Raw genomic sequence first — 27,846 nt, forward strand, 5'->3', positions numbered from 1 at the left:
TGCTCTGACAAATGCCTCCTTTGTCTCCCTGAAAAGCCTGCCTCTTTTCTCCTTCACCCCTCCACTCCCCCCACAAACAACTGAATTTGGAAGGTTAAAAATCACTTCACTTGTCAACTCGAAAGCTCTCCCTCCCACCTCAAGTTGTTTCTCTTCCTGCCCAGGGAAGGCAGCTACTGTGTGTCACCCTGGGGACTGGAACCACTTTGCAAAGGGCGCAGATCTGCAGTTTTCACAATGCAGTTGTCATCTCGGGAGTAGTGTGTGCCCATCCACTCTGGGAGAGGCTTATGAAGGCTGTGTCTCAAGCATTTCAGGGGGCTGCAGATTTAGGGGGACAGTCCTGGTGGCTTGGTCTTCTTAGGCTTGTCTTGGCTCAGGTTTCTGTGTGGCAACAGCATGATAAAAATTCTGTCCACTCTACCAAAATGGGAGAAGCAATAGCAAGACAGCAGGGCAGCAACAGTCAGTTCTTGTCTGGCTTTCCAGGACAACGTGACTTTCTCTTATTTTTTGTTCCTGACACTGTTTGCACTGACTAAGATATCATGATGATGAAACACTGTTGAATCTAAAAGGTGGGTGGGGCTGAAGAAGGGGTGAGAGGAGGCCTTAGAAGCTAATTAGAATCCTCCAGAAGTGTGTGGAAATGGGAACCTGAGCCAGGAGAGTCCTGTGGATTCACTAGATTCTGGGACTGTACCTTATCTATGCTGTGCAAAGGAATAAGAAACTAGTGCTGTCTCGGGAACCAGCAACACAGATGTTCCCAGGAGCAATGTTTGCAGGTGAGTGAGGTCAGGGAGGGCTACAGAGTTAGGACTCTGAAGTCAGAAAGATGCCTGTTGGTTCTGCCATTCATATCTGTGAGATATCAGGCTGGTTTCTTAACCATAACATCCATGATTCAGTTTCTTCATTTGCAAAATAATTTAAATAAGATAATATGTTGAAAACTCTTAGCACCCAATAAGCCTTCAAAATTATAATTATTTTGTATGTTTTGGCAAGAAAATAGAATAATATTATTATTGGAGTCTCTGGAAAACCTAGGTTTCCAAACCTTTCACCTTAAGTAGATTTTTATAAAATGAGACTTCACATGGAATCTCAACATACAAAATTGGCATAAGTGGGGGATAAGGCAGCAGGTGACAGTGGTTGCATGTTCCTGGGCACTGCCTGCTCAGCCCCTGCACTGATTGTCTTACCCACAGTGGCAGTTTAAATCTTCATGCTTTTACCACCTTATACTGAGTAAGAAGATGAATTTGCACAGATTTCTCCCTGCATAATAATTTCTCCGTATCTTTAGCACAGTTTGGTGATGACTTTTAAGCTTTTACATCATGTACTCATAACCTATCTCTTATGAAAATAAATGAAACTAGCTAGGCGTGGTGGCTCACGCCTGTGGTCCCAGCACTTTGGGAGGCCAAGGTGTGTGCATCGCTTGGGGCTGGGAGTTCCAGACCAGCCTGGCCGTCGTGGTGGGACCCCGTCTCTACTAGGAATACAGGGGTTGGCTGGGCATGGTGGTGTGTGCTTGTGGTCCTGGCTGCTTGGGAGGCTGAGGCATGAGAGTTGCTTGAACCCAGGAGGCTAGGGTTGTGGTGAGCTGAGATCATGCCACTGCACTCCATCCAGCCTGGGCAATGGAGTGAGACTGTGTCTCAAAAAAAAAAAAAAAAAACCAAAACAGAAAAAATAAATGAAACCATGATTTTCTCTCACACTGTATTATGTTTAATTTTCATTTGCTTATTCCATAAACATGACAGGCTTTTGAACTTTGTATTACCTATATATTTTATAATGGATCATGCATAATTTCTCAGGAGAATAAAATGACAATCCCAAATAAATAAATAAATAAATAAATAAATCTTCATGGAATCTCAAGGCGCTGAGGGGCCTAATTAGACAACTGCTGGTTTAAAATATTAGAGAAATAGTGGGCCAGTTCCAAAAAGGTAGAGCCCTGATGACATCCAGCCAGTTAACATGTTTTAGTAACCAAGCAAACCAACCCAGAAAGACATGGATCAGGAGAAACCTCCATATGTGGCAGGGCACAGGTCTGAGAGGTGAGTGCTGGAGGAACCAAGGCCAGACTGGGACATGCTGTTTAGCAAAGAAGGGCAGTGTCATTCCTCTTCTCACCCAGTGTGGGGCTGGGACGTGTGGGAACTCAGGGCCTGTAGATGGGTTGGGGGTGAGGTGGAGTAGGGAGATGGAGACAATGACACAGAGATGGTCCGTCCCCAGCCCAAAGAGGACTGCGCTAGCTTGGGAGGGAATGAGACTCAGTTGGCATTTCTGCACATGGGCTGGGTGGACCTGCGCAACTCTGATTGTGTCCATGTAGAAACCTGTGCTGTGTTCAGTCACTGTAATGCTTTTGTAGTTCTATGGCTTTTTCCTCTTTTGCTTCCCCTTAGTTTTCAGAGAAATTCCAATCAGGCTTTACTGCTATCTACCAGAAGAGACAAGAAGGTAATTTGACCAGATCAAGACCACCCAGCCCAGCAGAGCGCAATTCATGACCAGTCCACAGAGCTCTCCTCCTGGATCCCATCAGTTTCACAGAGAAGATGGCATTGCCAAAGCCTGGGGCTCACCCAATCCCTTTGTGTCTGTCACAGCTCTCCCATTTCTGGAGGAGTCGAGTTAGCCCCTCCTTCTCCTTTGAATCTCTTTTCTTTAAGACTCGCAGCTTCAATACCCAAATGCTGCCATGTTTGTAGTGGTAATGCATGGACTAACAAGCAGTTGTCATACAAGAAGAATAAGGAAGCTTTTGATGATCTCGAATAATGTGGATATCTACATCATTTTTGCATGTCAGTGGGTATACCCAGCTTTGAGGAGATGGTTATTTTTATACCTTTCAAGACGTGGTATGCTTAATTATCTAGGGAAACTCATAACCCCAACTTCCTAAGCCACTCCTAAAAAAAAAGCACAGATGCAGTGACTAAAGGCTTTCTGGCCTCCTTATACTTCATCTCAGGGCTGGAGGTGACTCAGATGTACCTTGCTATTTTCATGATCCATTGGTGTCTCAGTAATGAATGTTCACCACTGCAGTGCCCTCATTTAGCCTAATAACCTCAGTAAGGTAATGTTTGATTTGTGCTAAGTATCTGATTAAACAACATAAAGTATTTAACCTATTGATCTTTTATACTTTGCCAGCACTACATTGCTGGATATACTTTAATTACTGACTCGGAGAGCTTTCCTGAATGGGATTTGCATCTCGTTAAGACTTTTTCTTTGTCTTTAAGGTGCCATGTCAACAGCTTCTCCTTCTTGTTGCCTCTAGGCTTTTCTTCCACTTCCTGCTCCTCCACCAGACCCTGCTTGATTCTGCAAGACTGATGTTTGGTTAATCTACTGAAGGTAGAGTCCTTTATGTAACCATGAATCTTACTGCTTATTTTAGAAAGTCAATGACCACATAAACAATCGGACTTGTTACTTTGTCCACCCTGATCTTTGGAGCATGGGAAGTTGTCCAAAGTGACAACCCCATTTTAGGCAGTTGGTCACAGCTGTTGGATGGACCTAACCCTTCTATCTCACAAGGAGACGAGGCCAGTGGGCATCCATCAAGAGAAATTTCAGGAAACCATTTAGACTGGCCAATTGGTTAGCTAATTGCTCTAGTCTAAACCACTTCTTAGAAAACTACGGAAAATCATACATTTTCCCTCTTGCCTGCAAGGATATAGTCATGAATGTTAATAATAATTAGCTGCTTTACATGCTGTCTTTTCTTCAAGAATCTCAGACATGGTGAGTTTATTTATTTTTTCTCTTATTTTAAAACTAGATCTGCAAAGGCTGAGATAGCTTCTCCATGGGTCCTCCCAAAATGAGAGTGACACCTCATAGGATTAAGAGAATTCAATGAGAAAATTCATATCGAACACTTATCATAATGCCACTGAGTAAGCACTCAAAAAATAGGAGTTATACTATTAGTTATTATTAGTTATATCATCTAAGAAGCCTGCGACTTTTGGGTTGCCCATGAATTTCTGAATAGAGTCAGGCTGGGAGGAAGGCACACTGGTCCAAGTGTCTAGTTACTTTGTCCAGCCCACCTGATAAAGACTGTCTCACCCTGTGTGCCAACATCCTTTTGTCTCTGCTGGCCCATCACACATAGGTCTTGGACAAAAAAGAGTGGTTTGTGGAGGATTAAAGGTCATGAAAAGGCGAACATTCACCTTCACTCAAGATGCTGCCTGAAGTCAGATCAGAAGCAGAGTCAGAATGGCTCTCTAAACAGCTTCTCAAAGGATGCCTTCCACGGGCTGATGTGCTTGACAACAATGCAAATGCAAGGAACATGCCCCAGACAACTGAACTGGAATTTCTATGAGCACAGCCCAGGAATTTGCAATTAAATCAAGCTTGTGGGTGATTCTTATGTTCAATAAAGTTTGAGAAACATACTACTAAGTGTTGCCTTTAAAGGCAACTCGAAAACTTGCAGAAAACATCTAAAGAAGGCTGGAGGTGGCCTCGTGCTTATTGTATAAGAGCATCTGGCAAGCTCCACCCTCTAGGTGGCATTCTGGTCTTGAAAAGCATGATAAAAATTTGGGGTTGCTACTAAGCAGGGACAACTGCGCAGCTTGTGGAGTGGCTTGGAGACCTCCCGATAGCCCTGCTAGGATCTGGGGCAGACAGTGGGCACCAGCCGATGCCAGGGTATGTGAAGGGCAAAGGAGGCCCTTTGGGGGAAGAGAACTGTGAGGCCACAGGACTACTGAAATAGAGCTCCATGCCCTTCTCCATTGCCTCTGTAAATACCCTGGGGATCACTTTTACTCTATTTTCTGGCTTCTCTGTCACTTGTGGTGCAGTTGGGATGCTTACTTTCACTTCCAAATGATGATACCTCAGAGAATGCAAACTGTAATGCACATAAGACACAGACAATCCATGGAAAACATGATACTGCTGAGACGTAGGCACATGTGCACACTGACGTGCATTGCATAATTGCATTTGTTCCAAAGCTGGTAAAAATGATTTTCAGATAATCTGCTATTTTGGATCGTCTGCACTGCTGCTTGCTTCCATTAGCATGGCTAATTGAGAACTGACTGTGTGTCTTGGACCATTTCCAGGAAGGGAACCCATTGCCTGTATAATACAGGCTCCCTGAGAGAGCCAAGTAAATGGCTGGAAATGTCAGGTTGAATGCCCATTGGAGGAGCAAACTTTTAAGGACGACCTGACCATTCTCAGGCCAGAGAAGCAATCTTGTTCAGCATGTCACATTGATTGCCAAGTCAGTAAACCATAAAACTGTCCCACAGCTAGAACATGCACTGACTCTGAGAAAGATGAGGCTTGGTTAGTAAAGGATGAAGCCATTCCAAGACCAATAAAAGATGCAATATGGTATCCCTTGGGCTGTATATTAACACCATCCTGGCAGCTATAGGGGATAGAGGCTTGGCAAACAACTGTGTTTTGCTTTGACTTTTGCAGAGTAAGGATGAGATAGAGGCCAATGGGGAGATCATCTGAGGCCAGATGAAAGGCTTGGAAAGAGTAAGTCTTTACAGAAACCTAGTCTCTAAAGAAACCGCTGATGTTTATGTGTCTTGGCCAGTGTCTTCTGTCATATAACATCTTGGTGAAATACCCCAAATAGATCTTAAAACCAAAACATACTAAGAAAAAAGGAAAATAGAAAGCACAATGTTGTAACTGCCTTCTGGGTAACCATGTTTTGGATGGTGTCATTTTTCTTATGACATAAGCTCCCAGATGGCACAGACACTGTGTCTCAGAAAAAATAGCAACTAGCAGAGGGTCATGCCTCATGTGAGTTTCTGATAAGTATTGTTTGGTTGTGTGTTGTTTATCACAAAGAGAACAGATACTATTGTCAGACAATCTCACCAGCTGCGTTTTGCAAGAAGAATGAGGGAAGTCCCCTACAACTTTTACAATTCTGTGTTCTGTCCCAAATAATGATGAGAGATGAATCACCTGGGCTGAAGGATAATTGAAGGAGGAGGCACATTACTCAAGAAGGTCAGAAAGCCTATGTCTAGGGTTAATCTGTGCTCATGGAGTCCTTTCTGTGTGTTGCTAATAGCTAGAGGGTCTGCTGATTTCATCTGTGCCCAGTCAACTCCCTGGGCCCACCTCTAATCAAAACCAGAGGACATTAACTGTGAAGATTTCCAGGATGGATTTCTGAGGACAGCTGTCTATAGCTTCAGATATGGCACTAGACACAGTGGTGCTCATCATTGGCTGCATGTTAGAATCACCTGGGGGAGCTAGAAAACTATGGATACCCAGGCTCCGTCCCCAGAGATTCTGATTTAATTGGTCAGGGGTGGGTCCTCAGTATGAATAATTTTAAAAATCACCTAGGAGATTTTACTTGCAAGCAGGGTTGAGACAGCCCGAGCTAAAGCCTCTTTAGTGGTATGAGGGAAAACAGGAGGCTCTGGCTCAGTTCACAAAGTTGAAGATCAAACCCAGCCTTCGAAAGAGCATTCTTCTTCTTTACAGGATGACAGGAAATAAATGACTGTGGGAGATGGGGTGTGGGTAAAGAGGAAAGAAGGGAAGGGAGACAAAAGGAGAGAGCCAAAACGCCCATTGAGAGGAAGGGAATAAGATTGATTTTCCCCTAGTAGTTTTTATTCAACCAGGGTCTGAAATGTGCTCAGTCTACCTCATGAAAAGTGAGTTACCCAGGGCACACTGGTGTTTCTATCGCTAGTCACAGAGGCTTCGGGCAACTGCTGAATGGCAGCATTAGGGACCCATAAAAGGAAAAATGCATTGCTATGACTAAGAGCCCATTACCATAACAATTGTAAATGACTTTGGGGAGTCTGCCCATTGACCATCAAAGAAACCAGAAAACAGGGCCAGGCCCCTTGGAGAGCACTAGAGGCTTATGAAAGCTGTGCACTGGTAATGTTAGTGTCTTAGTCCCTTCGTGCTGCTGTCACAGAGTACCTGAGAGTGGGTAATTTACAAAAAACAGAAATTTATTTCTTACAGTTCTAGAGGCTGGGAAGTGCAAGATCAAAGCACTGGCATCTGGTCTGGTGAGGGCCTTCTTGCTGCATCCTTATATGCAGAAGGTGAAAGGCAAGCTAGAACAAGTTAGCCAAACACTGCATAAAGCCTCTGGCATAAGGGCATTAATCCCATTAATGAGGAAGGAAGTCTCATAGCCTAATCACCTCTTGGAGGCCCCACCTCTCAATACTGTCACGTTGGCAACACCTGAATTTTGGAGGCAATTAGGTTTCAACATGAATTTTGGAGGAGTCAAAAACATTCAAATCCTAGCAGTTGAAGATAGCAAAGCACATTGTGTGATGTGACAAGAAAGTCACATGGAGGCAGAAAAAGAAGAAAAGACCTAGTGGGTCACCCCAACTTCAAATGGGTTCTCAACATTAACTTTCTAGAGTGTAGGATTTTACTTTTTCCAAAGTCCTTTCTTTTTTTTTTTTTTTTTTTTTGCTCCATCTCTCTGATTCTTACTTATGTATTTCTACTCAGAACTGGAGCCAGGAATCCATACTCTCTGTTCACTGTCCCTTCTGGCAGAAATACTGTGGAAGAGCAGATGTCAGTGATACTGCCGGTCTTGGCAAGGGAAGAACCAGCAAGAAGAGTGCAGGGCATCTCCACACGTGGGACTGATGAGTATGGGGAGTGTGGAGTGTGAGAGGCAGGAGAGGGATGTGGGGGAAGTTTTGATATCATGTCTGGCTTTTTTTTTTTTTTTTTTTGAGATGGAGTCTCGCTCTGTCACCCAGGCTGGAGTGCGGTGGCGCAATCTTCGTTCACCACAACCTCTGCCTCCCGGGGTCAAGCGATTCTCCTGCCTCAGCCTCCTAAGTAGCTGGGACTACAGGTGCATGCCACCACACCTGGCTAATTTTTTGTATTTTTAGTAGAGACGGGGTTTCACCATGTTAGCCAGGATGGTCTCAATGTCCTGACCTCGTGATCCGCCTGCCTCAGCCTCCCAAAGTGCTGGGATTACAATGTCTGGCTTTAACAAGACAAAGCTTTTGATTGTTTATCTCCTACAATTCCTGGTTTTCTCTAAGGTGGTGCTGGTTTCTACTACACAGGGAGAGGGATTCGCTTGTCATAATTAAAACATCTCATGGAAGCGTATGCTTCTGTGCTTTCCTGGAAAATGTACTAATAGCTGGAGATGGCAGGTTCCCAGGGAAGTGGCACATGACATGTCAGGGGAGTCCAGCAATGTGGAGGCACAGCTCCTAGGCCCTTAGATTTGTAGCCTCTGAACCCATTGCATCCTGGAGCCAGTTACAGATTTCATCTGAGCGACAAAAGGAGAGTGAGAGCCTTGGAGGCTCCCTTTGGAGCTCTCTGGCAATTCATGATTGTTGAGCAAGAAAGATGGGGAATGAGGAATTACAGAGCCTGCTCTGACTATAAGCATGGGAGAGCCACCCCAGTCCTGTAAAGCCCTAGAGTTGGGCTAGCAGGGGAAAGCACAAGGTCTGGAGATTGGAAGGAATTTTCCTGAGAGTGTGTGTGTCTGTGCTTTTGAGCCTGTGCCCCTGGCACAAGGGAAATTAACCAGACTCTGCATGTTGTGGGAATTCTGCATGACAACCTAATAGAGGCTTAGTTTTTCATTAAAATTTCCATTAATACTGGAGCTGTTTAGAGCAAGTTGAATGGGGATATCCATAATGCACCTCCTATCCTCTATTACCATTCTGAGGATCAGAGTGAGGTTTCAGGCTTTTGCTGGGGCCATTAGCATTTTTTTTTTTTTACCATCATTATGATCATCAACCCAGCACCAATTATGTAGAGCAGGCAAAGTACAAAGAGGCTCACACAGAACCTATCCTTGTCCTACGTGACAGGCAGGGCAAGAGTAAGAGAGGAGACACGCAGAGGCAGAGAGTGAAGTCTAGTGAGACCACACGGACATGGACTTTCCAGTGCTGAGAAGCACCTCCCTCCTCCCACCTGCCTACTCTAAATGAAACAGCTCTGTCATACTGGGCTAGAGCAATCTCAGGCACAGGGAAGGCACAGATCTTCTGTTGGAACTGGGGATACTGAAAGGGATGAAGAAGTTCAGGCCTCACCTCTTGAGGATCATTTCTATAGCAGAGCTGCCCAGAGGATCACCATTGTTACCAGCTCCGACGTGCCCTTTCTGCATGCCAAAGCCAGTTCTCTCTTGGAGATGGCCACTGTTGCTCTCTGGGCTATGGGACATCTAGGAAGCTGATGTCCTTGTTTCAGGGTCCTGGGAGGCTGTTTCAATGACATCTCATAGAGACACTTTCCTTTCCATCCCTGGCTGCAGCCTCATGGCACTACTTCCTCATCTATGAATCTCTTATGCCCTTAGACACAGGTGCATTCCCTGCCTCACCCACAGGTAGCTGGAGCTCACTCTACAGTGTCCAGAGTGAAACCTGTCCCCTCCAGGCAGAATGAACTGTGCTCTTACTCTGCAGCCTTCGACACATTATTCATAACATGATGATTATTTTGCAGTGCGTTCTTTCGGTTCTCACAATGAGCAGACACTCTACTTTATCCAGCTTGTATCCTCTATGCTAAGTGCAGAGCAGATTACATGGTAGTTCCTTATAAATTTTTAAAAAATTGTTGTAGATTTCCTTCCACCTGCCTGAGGTGAGGCTCAACACTGTTACTGATGAAACAGTCCATGTGTGGAAAAACAGAGCCCATTAAAAAGAAAACCCAAACACAGCAGGATGATGCAGTTGACACATTCTGTTTGTGCCACACGTGTGTTTTGTCACTGAGACTGCCAGCTCTGAGGGGAAAAATTCTACTATAAGAATATTTAAAATAAGATTGAGTACAGTGGCTCTTTGCCAGGTGTGTGTTTCAGGAGGCATTTCAATGAGAACATGCTGTCATGGTCTGAATGTTTGTGTTTCTCCAAAATTCATGTGTTGAAATCCTCACCCCCAAGGTGATGCTATTAGGAGGTGGGGCCTTTGGGAGGTGATTAGGGCATGAGGGTGGAGCCCTCATGAATGAAATTAGTGCCCTTGTGAAAGAGGCCCCAGAGAGCTGCCCTCTTCCACCATGTGAGAACAGAGAAAGAAGGTGCCGTCTATGAACCAGGAGGCGGGTCTGGACCAGACATCAGATCTGCCAGCACCTTGATCTTGGACTTCTCCACCTCCAGAATGGTGAGAAATACATTTCTATTGTTCAGTCTAAGATCGTTTTTTACTGCAGCCCAAATGAACTGAGGCACATGCTTCAGCCCCAGTGGTGAAGAGCATAGACTTTGGAAACATGCTATGTGGACCTGAGGTCTGCCTGCAACACTTAGCTGTGTGACCTCAGGAAGGTTTCTTAATCTCTATGTGCATTCATTTTTCATTTGTAAAACTGGAATCATAATAGACCCATCACCTTGTGCCATTGTGAGGATGACATGAGGTAAAAATATATACAAACTTAGAGTAGTTTATACTTATACTGTGTCAGTCTAAAGCGTTGTTGCTATTAATGAATCAGAATGCCTGCAACTATGATCTGGACCTTTTTATTTTGAAGGCGCTCCTCGGAGATTCTGATTTGCATCCATGGTTCAGAACCACTTGCCTACTGCATTGTCTGTATCATAGAAGTTGAGGAACCATTAAGCATTAATAAATAAGTGCAGCAGGATCTTGGTTCCGCAGGAAGAGTGTGGATTCTTGGAATGCAATTGTCATGTGGCAAGTTATTTCAGGTTTTCTTGTTATCCTCCTCCCTGTATCTATAATGGACAGCCTTGGGTTTTACCTCCTGTCCAGGCACCCGTTCCTCTTTCTGCAGGGATAAGAGTGAGCAAGGAAGTACTTAAGCACCAGGGAAAGGGGAGAAAGAAAAAGTGGGGGTAATCCACCAACTGTCTAACCAGTTCCTGAAAAATAGAGGGCCACCTACCATTACAGCTCTTAGAGGATTGCTGAGCCTTCTAAGGGTTTACCAAGAAGGGACAAATCTAATGATAAGAAAGTTACAGCCAAGTTTATTGAACAATAACCCATTTTCTTCATGTAGAAACAATGAAGAAACATTTCTTCTCACTTACATGGCACAAGGAAAACAATATCAATGATTTGTGCTGCCTGCTTGTCGAGTCTCTTTACCAACTTGGCTTATTTTCTTACTGCATGATATGAACACTCAGGGTTAAACAGAGCTCTCTTTTTCTCTCTGGTGAGGTTTTTGCTTTTCCCATTTTTATTTATATTGGCTAGGAGGTCTTTCACCAGAAGAATAAAAGACCATGCTTTTGAGGAGCCAGTCACTGAGTTTCTCTGTTGATCAATCACCATTGCTGGTACAGGTATATTCATTTTGGGTCTGGGATGGATACAGGTTTGATGAAAGGTCCCTGGGGAATGAGAGGGCTTAGCCAACAGTCTCAGGGTCAGCATTTCCTAGTCCTACAAGATTCAGATCCCTGATGTGGAGCCAAGGAAAGGCTTGAGTGACTAGGGGTCTTTTTGAACAAGGCACTTTAATTTTCCAAGAACTCTACATCATTTTGTACAATTTATTTCAGGGAGAGATATCACTTTAAGCTAAAAAACAAAGGAAAAAAAGCTCCAGACTACTCCATGATGGAGGACAAAGCATCTCAGTAAATAACTTTGAAAGTCAAGAGTTACAGGAAATAAAAAAAGAAGACAATCAGAGAATGTGCCACTAATGAATTCAATCGCAGCAAAAGTCCATTTCCATTCCCTTGAACTCTACACAATTTCCAGTTGCAAATATCTTTCAGAAGTACTGTACACACACAGTTGGATATTGAGTTGCTTGACAAACATTTCTGATCAAAACTGCTTGCCTAGAAATGGCTGCTGGAGCAACAATAATGTGGATTTAGAATGAGCTGGGCTGTTTGCACATAGGTGTAGTCTATGAGTTTAATGGAGTTTTGCAGAAGGCAATTGCCTAGAAAATAGTGGGTTTTTAAGGATGAACTTTTGACTCCCAATGCGAGGTGAAGGGAAGATCGGGGGAGAATAGGGAGAGAAGGGCTGTCTTTTCTGTTTTCTCTGGGGCACCATGGCTATAATAACTTCTACTTTGCTGTGATGGACTCAGCAATCAATTTATTCTACGATCTTTTCCCAGACACACTCTCAACTCATGTCGGCTTAGGTGAATGGTCACCCTACCTGGATTCTGAGACCCTTCTTGGGGCCTCATTTGGGATATTTACAGCTTCCATTTTTGAGAAGTGTGTGTGTAGAGGCACTAATTTAAGAACAAAAAAGGCCAGTGACATCTAGGGAAATGTCTTCACTTTGGGTAGGAGTGGGATGACCCTCTGAAAGCTGCACAAAAGGCCACAGATCTGGCTGATCTGAAGAGACTGGTGTTTTCTGATCTTGGGACAAAGCAGTTAAAATCCTGGAGCTCTTGCATCTTGGAGAAAAATCCTGTAGCTTCTTTCTCTGGGGCAAGGGGCAAGGCTGTTTGGTCACACCGTTTAGTGATTCACAGCTGGGAATCTTCTGTGTCTGAACAATTTCAGGCCCTCATAAGGGGTTGATAGCTGAGCCCCTGTGTCTTAGTCAGTTTCGGCTATAACAAAACACCATAAACTGGGTGGTTTATAAACAACAGAAATTTATTTCTTACAGATCTAGAGGCTGAAAGATCAAGATCAAGGTGATGGCAGATTTGGTGACTGGTGAGGGCTGGCTTCTTCATAGGCAGTGCCTTCTCTCTGTGTCCTTACATCGTGGAAGGGACAAGAGGCCTTTCTTGGACATCTTTCACAAAGGCACTAATCCCATTCATGAACTCCGTTTTCATGACCTAATCACCTCCCAAAGTCCCCACCTCCTAATACCGTAGGCTTGGAGGTGAGAATTTTAGCATATGAATTTGGGGGAATATAACCATTCAGAATAAAACACCCTGGCTGTAGAAGAGAGGTGGCTTTTCCTCTCCCCAGACGGCTTCCCTTTCCCCACAGTCCAACCGGCTGTCTAAGCTTAGGGAGCTGCCCCTGGGGAAGAGGAGCCCTGTCAACTGCACCCGGAATGATGGCCTTTCTTCCTGTTCTTCCTCGTTAGTTTCTTCCCGCTTCTCTAGGATGACAGAGAGGCCCCCCTTCTCGGTTTTCTCAGATAGCATGCCATTTGCTGTCTCAAATCTATAAAGAGCTGTTGGGAAGTTTCTTTCTTTCTTTTCTTTCTTTCTTTCTTTCTTTCTTTCTTTCTTTCTTTCTTTCTTTCTTTCCTTCCTTCCTTCCTTCCTTCTTTTCTTTTCTCTTTCTTTCTTTCTTTCTTTCTTTCTTTCTTTCTTTCTTTCTTTCTTTCTTTCTTTCTTCTCTTTCTTTGTTTCAAAAAAGTTCAATTCTCCTAGGTGGCTCACCTGGGCTTTTAATAATGTTTGGCTCCATTTTAAACCCCTGGCTCTGAGCGTGCAGCTAAGAATCTATTCCTACAGGCATTTGGTCATTGCAGGGTTAAGAAAATTTGAGCCGTTCCTTTCCTGCCCACGTTGGGGTGCTGGGTACTGACAGTAAGAGTGTCCAGGATGAGGGAATGCATGTTTTCAGTGACTCCTGAAGTTTTATTCACCTGTTAGGGCTTTCCATCCCAATTTTCATCCCTTTTTGACAATTCTTGGTAAAAGCTTTGCAAGTATGGAGCTGATCAAAGGATTTCTGGCTCCCAACTTGTCTGCTCTTTGTTTTGTTTTTGCTTTGGTTTTTTGCTTCTCTGGGATACGGATCTTCATCTTGTTTGTTATGGCAAGAATTCCCTTTAGTGACTAGTGTTGGGAGTTGTTAGACCCATTGAACAGATGAAAGTAAAAGGGGTCTCTAGATCTGGGATCCTGGCACTGAGTGAAGCTTTCCTTCAGGGTATTTCAAACACGTGCAAGATTTTCCTCCTTCCCTGAGACACTTACCTCTCCTTTAGTTCTCAGGTGTTGGATCATGTCCTCTAGAAAACTTTTCCCTATTTAATCCCATGTATTTTTAACCCACTAACATAATCCCCAATGTTTCCATATCTTTAGTTAATGCTTGTAATATCTATGTATTTAAGGGCTTAATCGTGGGCGGTTAGATTTTTAACTTCTGGTTCGGACTAATACATCTTTTCCAGTGCATGGGTACAGATCTCAGTAGCACACATGGAACATTTGCTAACTCCGTGGTTGACTCATTCAAGCCCTCCCACGAGTCAGATTACCCAGTCAGCCAGTAAATGTTGGAGGACTCCTGCACTTCCTCGTGGGCTTTTCTCTCTTCTCCATTTACATTTTTCTCTCAAGGTTTTGCATGAAATTCCAAGGCTTTAAATACCATTGAGATACAGATGATTTTTTAAATTATAAATCCAGTCTTGACCTATCCCTTGGGCTAAAGATTTGTAGAGTCAACTGTCTTCCTAAATCTTTTTTTGGAGGTCTAATAATTACCGAAAACTGTAACATGTCCAAAACAGACTTGTAGCCCCCACCCTGCACATCTGTCTCTCTCCCAGTCTTCAGCATGTCAGTGCATTGCAGCACCATCCACCCCGTTGCTCAAGCTCATGCCTCAGTCTCCCCTGACTCTTCCCATTCCTTCTCCCAGCACATTCCACACATCAGCATGTCCTGTTGGCTCTTGTTTCAAGATACATCCAGAATCTGTTCACTTCTCGGCACTGCCACCGTTCCAGCCCAAGCCTCCATCAACTCTTGCCTGAGCTCCTGTATTAGTCTTCCCAACTGGTCTCCCTGCTTCTCTCCTTGCCACCTAAAATCTATGCCCCACATAGCAGGCATAATAATTTTAAAAAATCAGCATTTGACCAAATCGAATGCCTGCTCATAATAAAAACTATCAAATAACTAGGAATTGAAGAGAATTTCACTAACTTAATATAAAGAGTATAAGAAAAACCTAGAGTTAACATCATACTTAATGGTAAGAGACTGAATGCTTTTGTCCTAAGATTGGAACAAGGTGAGAATATCTGCTCTCACCACCCCTATTGACCACTGTACTGGAAGTCCTAGCTTAGTGCAATCAGATAAGTAAAAGAAATAAAAAGTGTAGAGACTTGGAAGGAAGAAATAAAACTGTCTTTATTCTCGGGTAACATAATTATCTACGTAAAAAACCCAAAGAATCTGTAAAAAAAAACACCTAATAAGTCAATATAGCAAGATTGTAGGATACAAGGTGAATAAACAGAAGTTAATTTTTTCAATAGAAAGTTGGAATCGTGGTAAGCTGCCTACCTTGCCCCACCCTTGGAGGCTACATTTTAGCTTTTACTGAATGGAATGAAGAAAGATAAATACAAATTTGTGTCTTTAACGAAGAAAAAATTAACTGCATTCCTCCATACCAAAAATAGTCTCAGGAAATGATTTTGTAGATACAACAAACTTAATGTAAATTTTGTATAGAATGGCGAAGGACCTAGAACAGTCACCACAATACTAAATAAGAAATAAGTTGGAGGACTCATACTACCTGATTTCAAGACTTACTATAATATAAAGCCACAGTAATCAAGACAGTATAATATTGGTGAAAGAATACACAAATAGATCAGTGGAGCAGGATAGGGAGCCCAGAAATAGACCCACACAAATAAAGGGACAGTGTTTTCAACAAATGGTGGAGGAACAATTGGCCATCTATATTAGAAACAGAGACTAGACACAGATCTTACATCCTTCATAAAAAATTGCTTAAAATGAATTATACACCTAGATATAAAACATGAAACAATAAAACTTCCAGAAGAAACCACTGGAGAAAATCTATGGCCTTAGATTGGTGATGAGTTTTTCTCCTTTTTTGTTTTTTTTTGAGTCGAGGTCTTGCTGTACTGCCCACGCCGCTCTTGAACTCCTGAGCTCAAAAAATCCCCCTGCCTCAGCCTCCTGAGTAGCTGAGATTACGGGCATGAGCCACCATGCCTGGTTGGTGATGAGTTTTTAGATATTACACCAAATGCATGATCCATAAAACAAAAAATTGAAAATTTTGGCTTTATTAAAATTAAAAACTTTTGCTCTGCTAAAGACATTCTTAACATGTGAAAAAGACAAGTCATTGACCAGGAGAAAATATTTGTAAATCACATATCAGATAAAACACTTACATCTAAAATATACCAAGAATCCTGAAAACTCAACAATAAGAAAGCAAATGGTCCAACTTAAAAAATGGGCAAGAGATCTGAACAGACACTTCACCAAAGAAGATACGCAGATGGCAAAGCAACATATCAAAAGATGATCCATAGCATCTGTCATTAGGGAAATGCAAAATAAAATTACAACATACCTCTACACACCTCTTAGCATGGCTAAAATCCAGAAAAGCTGACAATACTGGCAAGGATATGGAGCAACAGGAGCTCTCATTCATTGCTGCTGGGAATGCAAAGTGGTACAGCCACTTTGGAAAATAGTTTGAGAGTTTCTTATGATGCTAAACATAGTTTTGCCACATGATCAAGTAACTGCACTCCTAGATATTTACCCAGCTGATTTGAAAACTTATGTGCACACAAAAACCTCCACGAGAAGGTTTATAGTACCTTTACTTGCAATCATCAAAACTGGAAGCAACAAAGATGTTCTCCAGTAAGTGAATGGGTTAATAAACTTGGGTTTTTTAAATACACAATTAAGCCATAATTAATAGCATGCCCCGTGCATAATCACAGAGTAAAACAAGAAAGGCCCAACCCATTAGGTCAAACATGCTGAGTGCTGTGGAATAGCAAAAATCTATTTCTAAAGACTTGAACAGTAGCTGGAAACATAAAAGTTCAGATCATTGGCTCAGTTGGACTTGATTATATGAGACTAGTGTGTATATAAAGGCCCTAAAGTTGGGAGGCTATGTTTAAGAGATAAATGAAACCAGCAGGACAGGGTGGTGCTGACATCACTTTACTACAAATAAAGTTGTTATAAATCCATATAGTGGGATACTATTCGGCAATAAAAAGAAATGAGCTATCAGGCCACAACACGGATGTATCTTAGATACATATTGCTAAGTGAAAGAAGCCAGTCTGAAAAAACATTGAATGATTCCATTTATATGACACTTGAAAAGGCAAAACTATAGAAAAAGAGCAGTAGTTGCCAGGGGCGTGGGCGGAGGAGAGGGTTGAATAGATGAAGCACAGGGGATGTTTTTAAGGCCGTGAAAATATTCTGTACAATACTGTAATGGTGGTAGGGTATAATAAAAATATACATATTGGATCTTCGTCCTCGGTTCCCAGCATGGAGCTGGGAGGATACAAAGAATAATACCAACAGCTCTAAGAGTACATAGGGAATTTGCTATCTAGTCAGGTACCTGTTAGAGTGTCTCTTTTCTTCTATGTCCAGTGAGTTCCTCCCTTACTTGTTAAGGACCTAAACTAACAATCTAGTTAATTAACCAACCAATTCCCTCACTCGTATTTGAATTAGTGTTTCAATTGCTTTGCGTTAACCTTAAGTTTCAAAATTTCTTAAGCCGGTTTTCAGTAATCTGCCCTTCATCAAATTATAGAAAGTAGCATAACAAATAGGCTTGAGTTTCCTCATCTCCTGGCCCTCCTCCATCTCTGGGGAAAATATTAAAGACAGAAATGGTCCCCCAGTGTAGAGCTGGAGCCAGGAAGCAGGAATACAGTTGAGGGCTAGGATAACCAAATGAAAAGCAGATCTGGGTGATGGGCAAATTGGTTGTATTCCGCGAATGCAGACAGCTACACCTGCAAAGATGCAGGAAAGCAGATGATCAGATAAACCAAGTTCAAAGAAATGAGGCCACACTTGGCTCGAAAGGGTGGAGAGGTTGGTGGGTCAGTGAGAGAATTGTGCTGCTTTTTCAGAATCTGAACCAGTCCCATCTGTTATCTGGTCAGGACAGGTGGCTTGCAGGCAGAGTTTGAGCTCAGGCAGGTGGCACCAAGAGGAAAATTTATGGATAGACCTTTAACTCTGGTCACTTTGGAGCCCAGCAGCTCTGGAAATTGGATCCAGATGGATAGTATTTTGATAGCTTCTCCTAACCAAGGAATTTATGCTGATTTTCAGGACCCAAGGGGAAGGAGAAAGCTCCTAAAGGCAAGGAATTCATAATTGCTTCTTACCATGTTTCCAAAATTCATCTGTGTTTTCACTCACCACCACAGTCAGGGCTGGCACAGGGACTGGGGAATGAAAAACAAATGAGGGCTCAGGGCCTCACTCATCACACGTGCGCCTTCCATGGGATGTCCTGGAGCAGAACAGGGAGGAGTGTGGGGAATAGTCTCCTAATCCAGGAAAAAGTCTAGGTTGGGTCTGTAAGATCTTCCTCCACTGAGAAATGTATTAATCCTTGCCCTGCTCATAGAAGCAATGAAAGAAGCTCTAAACACCGGGATAGATTTTCCTCCCTTCACATTTGGGTTTTTGCGTGAGTTAAACTACTGGAAGGGTGGAGGGTTCTCCCTCTGTACGGAGCTCAGTACAGGCCAGGAGGGCCCATCTATGTGAACACTTCTCTGAAAATGAAGCTACTTCTGGTCATAGCTCTGCTGCTAACTGTGTAATATGGGTAACCCCTTAACTGCCTCTGGGCCATGGTGTCTTCACCGGACATTTGCATGAGAGCCGGAGGATGGCCAGGAACCTTTCAAGCTCTCATCTTCAATGCTCCTAGAATCTCCGTTGGAAACCATTTGGCTCTGCTGGAATGTTACAGAAAGAAGGCAAGGGCAATTCCTCTTTTCTCATGAATGTTTTGGGAATTCTGTTGCTTGGAAGAGACTTCAAAGACTATATCTTCTGCTTCTCTGTGAGATTCATCTCCAATTTATGTCACAAGGAGATGGGATTTTGAAGGCATACTAGGTGATCTCCATCCAGGTTTTCATAGCTTTTGCAAGCACTTACTGAGCACCTGCTATGTGCCAGACCTTGTTCTCATAAGTCCTGATTTCATACTAAGACATCCAGACAAAGAGGTAGCATAAACAAAGGGCTTGAGCCAGTAAAGATGATAAGCAGGATGAAGAATACTGTTGCTCAGTCCCCAGTCAGATAGAGCATCCAACAACAGCCTACCCAGCTACTCTCAGAATCCTGACACTGTGGCCCAGTGCCCATCTCCTTTCCTAATTCCAAGCAAGAAATCATCCCCAATACTGACATTCACCAACAGCCCTTGCACTGCTTGGGGACCTACAAAAGGAGATTCTTTTCATTTCTCTTCCAAATTTCATGGCAAGGGCATTTGGAGGAGTTAGTGGAGAAGGATGGCAGGGGCTTTGAGTTGTCATCTTTTCTTAGGAGCTAAGAATTTTAAATTCTACTTAATTGCTGGTCACAGTCAATGGATTCTAAGAATCTGATGTGCTTATTACTCTGCACACTCCCACCAGTCCTTCAGCCTGGGCCAGCCATAAAAACACATTACTGGTGTCTGTGCCATTTGGATGGCTGGAGGAGATGGCGTAGTGAGTTTTATTTTTACCTGAATAGTGGGGAGCCAGCTGATGTGGTGCACCTCGTGTTAACCAATAAGCACCTGATGGGATTTGCCTCACGTCAAGAGGAAGAAGGGGCTCTTGGCTCTACTGGGCCACATCCCAGTTCAGTGTTTGTGGAAGGCATTCACCTTGGAGCTTATTGCCTGCCAGGCCCCACTCTTAGGGCCTCTTCGATGCTGGGGAGAATGATGTCAGCACCACCCATTCCTGCTGGTTTCATTTATCTCTTAAACATACCATCCTGGCATTGGAGCCTTTACATGCTAGTCTCATATAATCAAGCCCAACAGAGGCAATGATCTGACCTTCTATGTTTCCAGCTACTATTTATGTCTTTAGAAATGGTTTTCTACATTCCATAGCACTCAGCATGTTTGACCTAATGGGCTGGGTCTTTCTTGCTTTCCTCTGTGATTATGCACCAGGCATGTAATTAATTATGGCTCAATTCTATATTTTAAAAGCCCACAACTTTGGACTGAGGTTACAATGAACAACATTTAGCATTGGCTTACCTCTGCTTTCACATGGAGCTGAGAGATGGAGTTAGGTAGTAGGGAGTGAAGTTTGTTATGATAGGATTGAAACCTGCAGGCAGCAGTATTAGATAATTTTTCTCTAGCTGGGGATCTGGGGGTGGTGGAGACCAAGAGGTCAATCACCAGCATGTAATGTGGGGCCATCCCAATGCCTACTGTCTTTGCCACTCCCAAGAACAAAGAGCCTGCTTCCTGGATGACTGGGAGCCAACCATGGTGGAAGTAGGGAGTAAAAAGGAACTAACAGGGTCAGCTCATGAAAGGTTTTGTAAGCCAAGCATAGGAATTTGAACTTTATTCTGTAGGCAACGGGAAGTCATTTGAAGCAGGGAAATGATCACTTCAGCAGCTGTATGGGTAATGGATTAATGAGGAGAGACTGGAAGCTTGGAGACCACTTAGGAGGCTACAGCAGTAATCCAAGCAGAGAAGAGGAAGCTGTTTAATAGGCAGAATTGAATGAATGTGTTGACTGAAAGATAGAAGGAGAGGGAGGTGTTGATGACTCCATGCTTTTGGTTTGAGAAGCTGGATGGATGATGATGTTACCACCAAGAATAAGAAATCCAGTAGGAGGGAGAAGTTTGAGAAAGGAAGAGGATGCCAGGTCCAGTTTGGGACATACTGAATTTCAGATGGTTTGGGGACATTCAGGTGTTTCATTGTTTGGCCATGTAGGTCTAGAGCTCTGAAGAGAGACTTCATTAGAGATTACAAGCAGGGGTGTCATCAGCATCAAGGTGCTAGTAACTATCACGGGCAAAGATGAAATCAGCTAGGAAAGAAAGCACAGAACCATCAGGAGGGAAACACTCAGGGCCAGGCCGAGGCAGAGAAGCTTCTGGAGGGCAGAGACTGAGAAGATGCTTTCATAGCCTGGAGTGAAGTCTGTCCCATCTGTCCTATCTCAGTTCAGGCTAGAATTCTCTCCTACGCTGGGGCCTCTCTAGTCCCCCAGGGCCACTGGGCTGGCTCTGCAGTTGGCCACACGGAGGCTGTTCTCTGACCAGTGTTTCTCAAATTTGCACCTGCAGATGTTGTATTGTTTTGTTTTGTTTGAGTTGGGGGGAGATGCTGCGAGTCCTTTAAAGAACCTCCCATAGCAGTCTGTGAATACGTATTCTGAGGGGTCTTTGAGTTCTCAAGTTCAGGAAACTCAGACGTGGCCCTGGACTCTCCTTGCCTGGACTTGAGGTAACTGCCTTGGCCTCCCTAAGCCAAAGATGCATCTGGGCCCCATATATGACCCAGGGCTTCCCATGGCAACATGTGGTGTTGTTTTTACTACTGCAACTTTTTATTTTTCTTTAGAGCTGATTTTTTTTTTTTCCTTTTGAGACAGAGTCTCCCTCTGTCATCTGGGCTGGTATACAGTGGCTCAACCACAGGCCACCGCAGCCTCGATCTCCCAGGCTCAAGCGGTCATCCTGCCTCAACCTCCCGAGTAGCTGGGACTACAGGCGTGCACCACCACACCACGCTAATTTTTAAAAAATTTTTTGTAGAGACAGAGTCTTGCTGTGTTGCCAGGGCTGATCTTGAACTCCTGGGCTCAAGTGATCCTCCCGCCTTGGCCTCTCAAAGATTTTTTTTTTTTTTAACAGCTGTATTGAGATACAGTTCACATATGGCCCACTTAAAGTATACAATTCAGTGATTTTTAATATATTTGCAGATATGCACAACCACCACCACAGTCCATTTAGAACCTTTTAAAATCACCCCAAAGAAACCCTGTACATTTTAGCTATCCCCTTAGCCTCAGCCTCTCCCTCCCCATCACCTGGGTTTTAGGCGACCACTAATTTACTTTCTGGCTAATGGATTAATGAGGAGAGGCTATAGATTCCCCTATTCTGGACATTTCGTATAAATGGAACCATAGACTGTAACTTTTTAGGATTGCACGTTCCCATCTGATAACCAAATCTCCATTCTGGAGAAAGGATGTTGGCATAGTCTGGGTGCTTTGCTATCTATTATCTCCTCTAATTCTCACCACCTCTTTGGAAAGCCAGCCTTATCAACCCCATTTTACAGTTGAGAGTGCTGAGGTTCGGAGGTGAAATGACTTGTCAGAGGCCCCAGCGACAGTCAGTGGAAGCACGCTGAACAGGGAGGGGCACCCAGCTCTGTCTGGCTGCATTCGCTGAGCTGTCGCTGTGCTAGGTGCTGAAGCATGGCTGGGATGGGGGTGTGAAGACAAAAAATCCACCAGCAGCTTGCACGAGTGGGTCCTCCCAGAATCAGTCCAGGGGAGCCCCCTGGACCAAAGCAGGACAGAGCTAATTCCAGGAACAACTGCACATTTGTCCACTGGTTGGAGTGAGCCTCCCCCTTTTACTGCATCTCCACGAGGCAGAGGAAGTGGCAGTGGCCCGAGCCCTCAGATACCTGGTGCCCTGGGAATGTTCCCAACCAGATGATTATGGCTGTTGTCACCACCAAGCCCTGTCTTGTCATCAGCCTCAGTGTCAGGCCCTGGGACCCAGAGACACACCCCATCCCCAGGCTCCAGCTTCATGGAGCTTCAGAATCAGGCCCTGTTACATCCACTGCAGGGAACTTATCATCTCATTATAAAGGATAAGGCATATTTTTTCAGTATGGTTATACGCGGTAATGAAGCATGCAGAAAACCACACAAGATAGATGGCAGCTTTCACTAGTGAAGCTGAAAACTTGGTTAACTTAATAGTCTATTTATTACATTCACTCTTTGAGCTTACAGCACCTGATTAATATCTCCCATCTTCTCCCTTGCTATACAATTAAAACTAGTAATATGTGATTGCACATGCTGACTCCAGCACAGATGGGTGTGTGGAGTTGAAGGCCGAGATAAGAAGTGGAGAAGGGGTCATGCGTGGTGGCTCACGCCTGTAATCTCACCACTCTGGGAGGCTGAGGCAGGCAGATCACGAGGTCAGGAGATCGAGACCACCCTGGCTAACACGGTGAAACCCTGTCTCTACTAAAAATACAAAAAATTAGCCAGGCATGGTGGCAGGCGCCTGTAGTCCCGGCTACTCAGAAGGCTGAGGCAGGAGAATGGCATGAACCTGGGAGACGGAGCTTACAGTGAGCCGAGATTGTGCCACTGCACACCAGCCTGGGCGATAGAGCAAGACTCTGTCTCAAAAAAAAAAAAAAAAAAAAAGAAGTGGAGAAGGAATGTTCTTCCTGGGTCATGATGGTGGAGTCAGATGCCTTGCTGCTAAGGGAGTGATCTTACAGAATTAATTACACTTGAGGAGAAAAGGACCCTATGTCCACTGCCCAGTCTCACCCATTGCCATGGCTTCTGGCAGGGGAGTGGTGAAGCCTGCACAGAGAGAGGATATCAGTGGAGGTGGCCATACAGCCTTTAATCAGCAAAAGGAAAGATGGCTGGACTTTAACTCATTTGCTTGCATGAGAATGTTTGAGGTTGAATTTGATTACAATGATGTAGCTACTCAAAAGCCGCTCCCAACTTCCTGCTCCCCTGCCCACCTGCTCCTGAAGAGCTGAGCATTTGGCCAAGTTCTGACCAATGAGATATAAGGAGAACTCTGCTGAGGGGTTTCTGGGAAAGATGCTTTGCTTTTTGACAAAATGGCAAGTCACACTATGAGAACTTGCTGGTGCTGCCCTCTTCCCCTTCTTCCTGAATGTGGATGTGATGACTCAGTTTGGGCTGCCATCTTGTGAGCATGAGGATGAAAACATAACATGCCATGGATGGTGGAGAATCACCAGGGAGAGCCTACGTTCATGATTACATCACCCAGCTGACAGCCCAACCCTGGGGTCATCTACTTCTGGACCTTTTGTTAAGCAAACAATATACAGCCTTGTGGTTGAAGCCACAGTTAGAAGGGCATTATGTTCCTTGCAGCTGAGAAACATACCTACATAATCTAAATGGCTCCATTTATTGAGCAGCATATGCATGTCCTTTGCTAAGTGCTTTGTGCTCATTTTGAAGCTTCAAAACATGTTCCCTTTAAGGGAGCTACTATGACCTCTGTTTTATAAAGGAGGACACGAGTTTTAAGTGTATAAGGTCACACACCTATTCCAGGAAAGAGCAGAGCTAAGATTTGAATCCAAGTCTTTCTGACTAGAGAGTTATTACTATTAATCATAATATTGTGACTTTGTAGACAGTTCATCTCAACACTGAACTCTGGGAATGAGTGTTACTTAAAGTCTGGTTGGCATAATAGTACTCAGTATAAATCACGAAGTTTTTCCACATGACCCACTAAAATAAGGTGAAATTCAGTCTTATTGGTGATTGAAAATTGCATATTTTTTACCTGCCTCAGCCCACTCCAAGTAGCCCGGGTTGAAATTAGTTTAGCTAACCTAACTTGCCCCAGCCAATTGGATGGCCAAAAAGTGAAATGTGTATGAAGGGAAAAGGTCCCAGAGAGAGAATTTGAGTTAAAAGACCACCAGTCCGAGCCTGTGTGCAGCCCATCTCATAGCCTTTGAGTACAAAGCAGGAAGCCTCTCCTTCCGTGGCATTTGAAGACTCAGAGCAAGGTTAAGATGGCTTTGAAACCTGGGTCTGGTTCTCCCAGAAACACTTCTGTTGCTTCTCCTCATTAAAGAAAACATTCCAAGTGTGCAATTGTTCTCTGAGATGAATTTCTCAAAACACATGTGAACTACTTGAGACTATTCTAATTCCTGGAGGTGCCTAGTCAGTGCTGGCCATATAACAGATGCTCAGCAAAGATCGGTTGCTTTCATGACCAGTGAGGGCAACAGAAAAAACAAAAGATCTCTTAATGAATATGATTCATCCTCCTAGCCTCAGTGAAAAGGCAAAAAATAGGCTGCTTTCTTGGAAACGTGCCAGCTAATGGTACTTAGCATGCAAGGGACCGCGTATTGATCCACACCCATTAGCCCAATGCTCATCAACTCTTCTACTGGAGATATGTATATGTATATATATATATATATATATATATATATATATATATATAGCCAGCAGCCAACAGAGGGACTTGGCCACATGCTGATTCTCTCTCCCCTCCCAGCCCATCAGACCATTATTCAGCAGGAGGTAGTAGGGTCTTCCCCTCCCTCTTACGCCCTTTAGGGCAGGAACTATCTAGAGAGGGAAAAAAAGTCAGAATAAACATATGCAAGGACTGGGGTTTAAACATCCCATGAAGATTAACTTATCTGGAGTAATTGCCTTAACTAGGGGATTTTTAATGCTTTTCAAAGTTTTTTAGAGGAAGAAAAATATGCAGAATGAGTCTTAAAGCAGCCAACAGAGGAGATACTTAGAGCAAAAAAAAAAAAAAAAAGGTATCAACCATAAGAAGCCCATAGCTAGGAAATTTTAAGGCACTGATTCTAGGGGATTTAATAAGAATGTAATTTGTATAATTAACCATTCATCAATGTCAATTTCATTAAATGAATGCCAGAAATATTACCTTCAGCAGCACGACCTAACAGGATTGGAATATATTATATGAAAAATGAACACTTAGTGGTTTCCCCCACTGCTCTGTCTGTCACAGCAAGATTTGCAAGGCTGAGAAATAATTTAAAGGGTAGTAAATGAAACCGGCTAAGGCAAATGTGTGCATTTTGGTAACTAACCTCCGTCACGATGTATGAGAGTTCATGTCAAAATGTTTTCCTGCAGCAATGACTAAAGGGACTTGTAGCTCTCTCCCAGGTGGCAAAATGTGAGAAATAATGCCAGGAACTTCCCAAAGGTCCCCCTTGTCACTCGCCTGGATACAGCTTACTCTTTCCCTAGATAGGCTGCCTAGGGTCTAAGACCAAAAGCCATGGGTTTTTGTGTCCAGAATTTGTAGACCTTCCCTTCATACCTCCAGGTTACCCTTACATGCAATCACTTGCCTACCTGTCCAGGAAAAGTGATGATTGATGTGCAGGAGACAGAAATCATTCGGAGTTTTATTTATGTTATTGCCTACAGTCATCAGGGGAGCACGAAGCTTGAGGTACGTGGGCTGATGAAATATTTGTAAATAGGACTTATTTCCAAGGTTGCTCATGAGGGAGGCAGTTTATGGGGATTTATCCATTTCAGTTCATCATAGGAAAAGTGGAGGACTTGGGAGCAGGGGCTGTAGTAACTTGTCCATGTGTGTGCTCCTGGGAATGTATATACAGACACACACACACACACACACACACACACACACACACACCAGATCAAGCACACACTGGAGATCAGTGCTTGAGATTTGCAAATTGTTGTCACTGGAGTTGGCCTGGTGCCTCGTGTATAGTAGGTGATCAATAAACATTTGTTTAATTGAATTTCTCTTAGTGTTAACTCCACTCCCATTCTCTTCTGTTTCAGGGTTCTATGAGGCTGAAAATATTGGATCAGTATTCCTGAGGAATCTGCGTTTCAGAATCCCAGGTCCTGAAGGACAAGAAGTACTTTGCAAACAAATCAAATGTACGTTTAGGAAGATGAAATCATGCAACAGAAAGATTTTTCAGAATTTTTCAGCAACAGATTTTACACACAATTCAGAAGGAAGAAAGAACAGATGAGTTTGGGAATCAGGAGACCAGATGTCAAGACTGGACTACATCTTTATATTCATTTCCAGATTTAAAGTTCTATGTTGTATTTTATTTGATGCAAAGCAATAAAATATTCCTCCCTCCTGTGACCACCGAAAAGGTCATATTTAGGACCTGGGTGAAGGAAGAGTGGGCATCACAGAGCTGCTGTGGAGTGTGTGCACAGATTCTGTGTACTAGGTCTGTGGGCTCTGCAAGACTCAAAATCAATTGCTGAAACACTTCTTAAATGTGTTCCCTCCTATGCATTCTGCTATGCATAGTCGCCCTCTCTTCCTTCTAGGTTAGAGTGGGTGACACTGAGCATGTAACTTAACCTCTCTGAAGCACAGTTTCCTCATCTGCAAAATGAGGATGATAATATCCTCCTCCCAGTGTTGCTGGGAGGATGAACTGAGATGAATCTGGTGATACTGAGTAGGTGTGCAATCAATATTTGTTTTTTCCTGCCACTCCTTTACCAGGCCTTTTTTCACCTCAAATGAGTGATGACCTCTGAGTGCGGAGCTTTTTTGTCAATTTTTTAAAGACAGTGGTCCCCAGCATTTTTGGCACCAGGGACAGGTTTCATGGATGGCAATTTTTCCATGGACCTGGGTAGGGGGTGGTTTCTGGATGAAACTGTTCCATCATAGATCTTCAGGCACTAGTTAGATTCTCATAAGAGACATAGCACACAGCCTAGATCCCTCACATGCGCAGTTCACAACAGGGCTGGTGCTCCTAGGAGAATCTAACGCCTCTGCTGATCTGACAGGAGGCAGAGTTCGGGCGGCAATGCTCACTCACCTGCCGCTCACCTCCTGCTGTGTAGTCTGGTTCCTAACAGGCTGAGGACCGGTACCCCGGGGCTGGGGATCCCTGTTCTATGAGGATAGAAAATCTGGTAAAGTAATTCACCCTAAGATGCCATTAAATTACTATGACCTCCTGGGCTCAAGCAATCCTCGCACCTCAGCCTCCCAAGTAGCTAGGACTTCAGGCATGCACTACTATGCCTGGGTAATTTTTTTGATTTTTAGTAGAGATGAGGTCTCACCATGTTGCCTAGGCTGGTTTTGACTGCCTGAAGTCAAGTGATCTTACCGCCTCAGCCTTCCAAAGTGTTGCAATTACAAGCGTGAGCCACAGCACCGGGTTACTTTGTTACTCTTTAG

General features: G+C 43.7%; 1 protein-coding gene and 1 long non-coding RNA gene across 6 annotated transcripts in view; one reads left to right on the forward strand and one right to left on the reverse strand.

Moving 5' to 3' along the window:
* KIRREL3 (kirre like nephrin family adhesion molecule 3) overlaps nucleotides 1-27,846 on the reverse strand; it is a 584,143-nt gene that overhangs the window by 232,922 nt on the left and 323,375 nt on the right. The window lies entirely within an intron of this gene.
* LOC101058507 (uncharacterized) lies at nucleotides 549-26,778 on the forward strand. The gene is made up of 3 exons (XR_010147705.1): nucleotides 549-788; nucleotides 3,329-3,405; nucleotides 26,457-26,778. It is a non-coding gene; the product is annotated as an uncharacterized LOC101058507 (long non-coding RNA).

Source organism: Pan troglodytes, chromosome 9 (assembly GCF_028858775.2).
Source record: "Pan troglodytes isolate AG18354 chromosome 9, NHGRI_mPanTro3-v2.0_pri, whole genome shotgun sequence".
In the NCBI taxonomy this organism is placed as follows: domain Eukaryota; kingdom Metazoa; phylum Chordata; class Mammalia; order Primates; family Hominidae; genus Pan; species Pan troglodytes.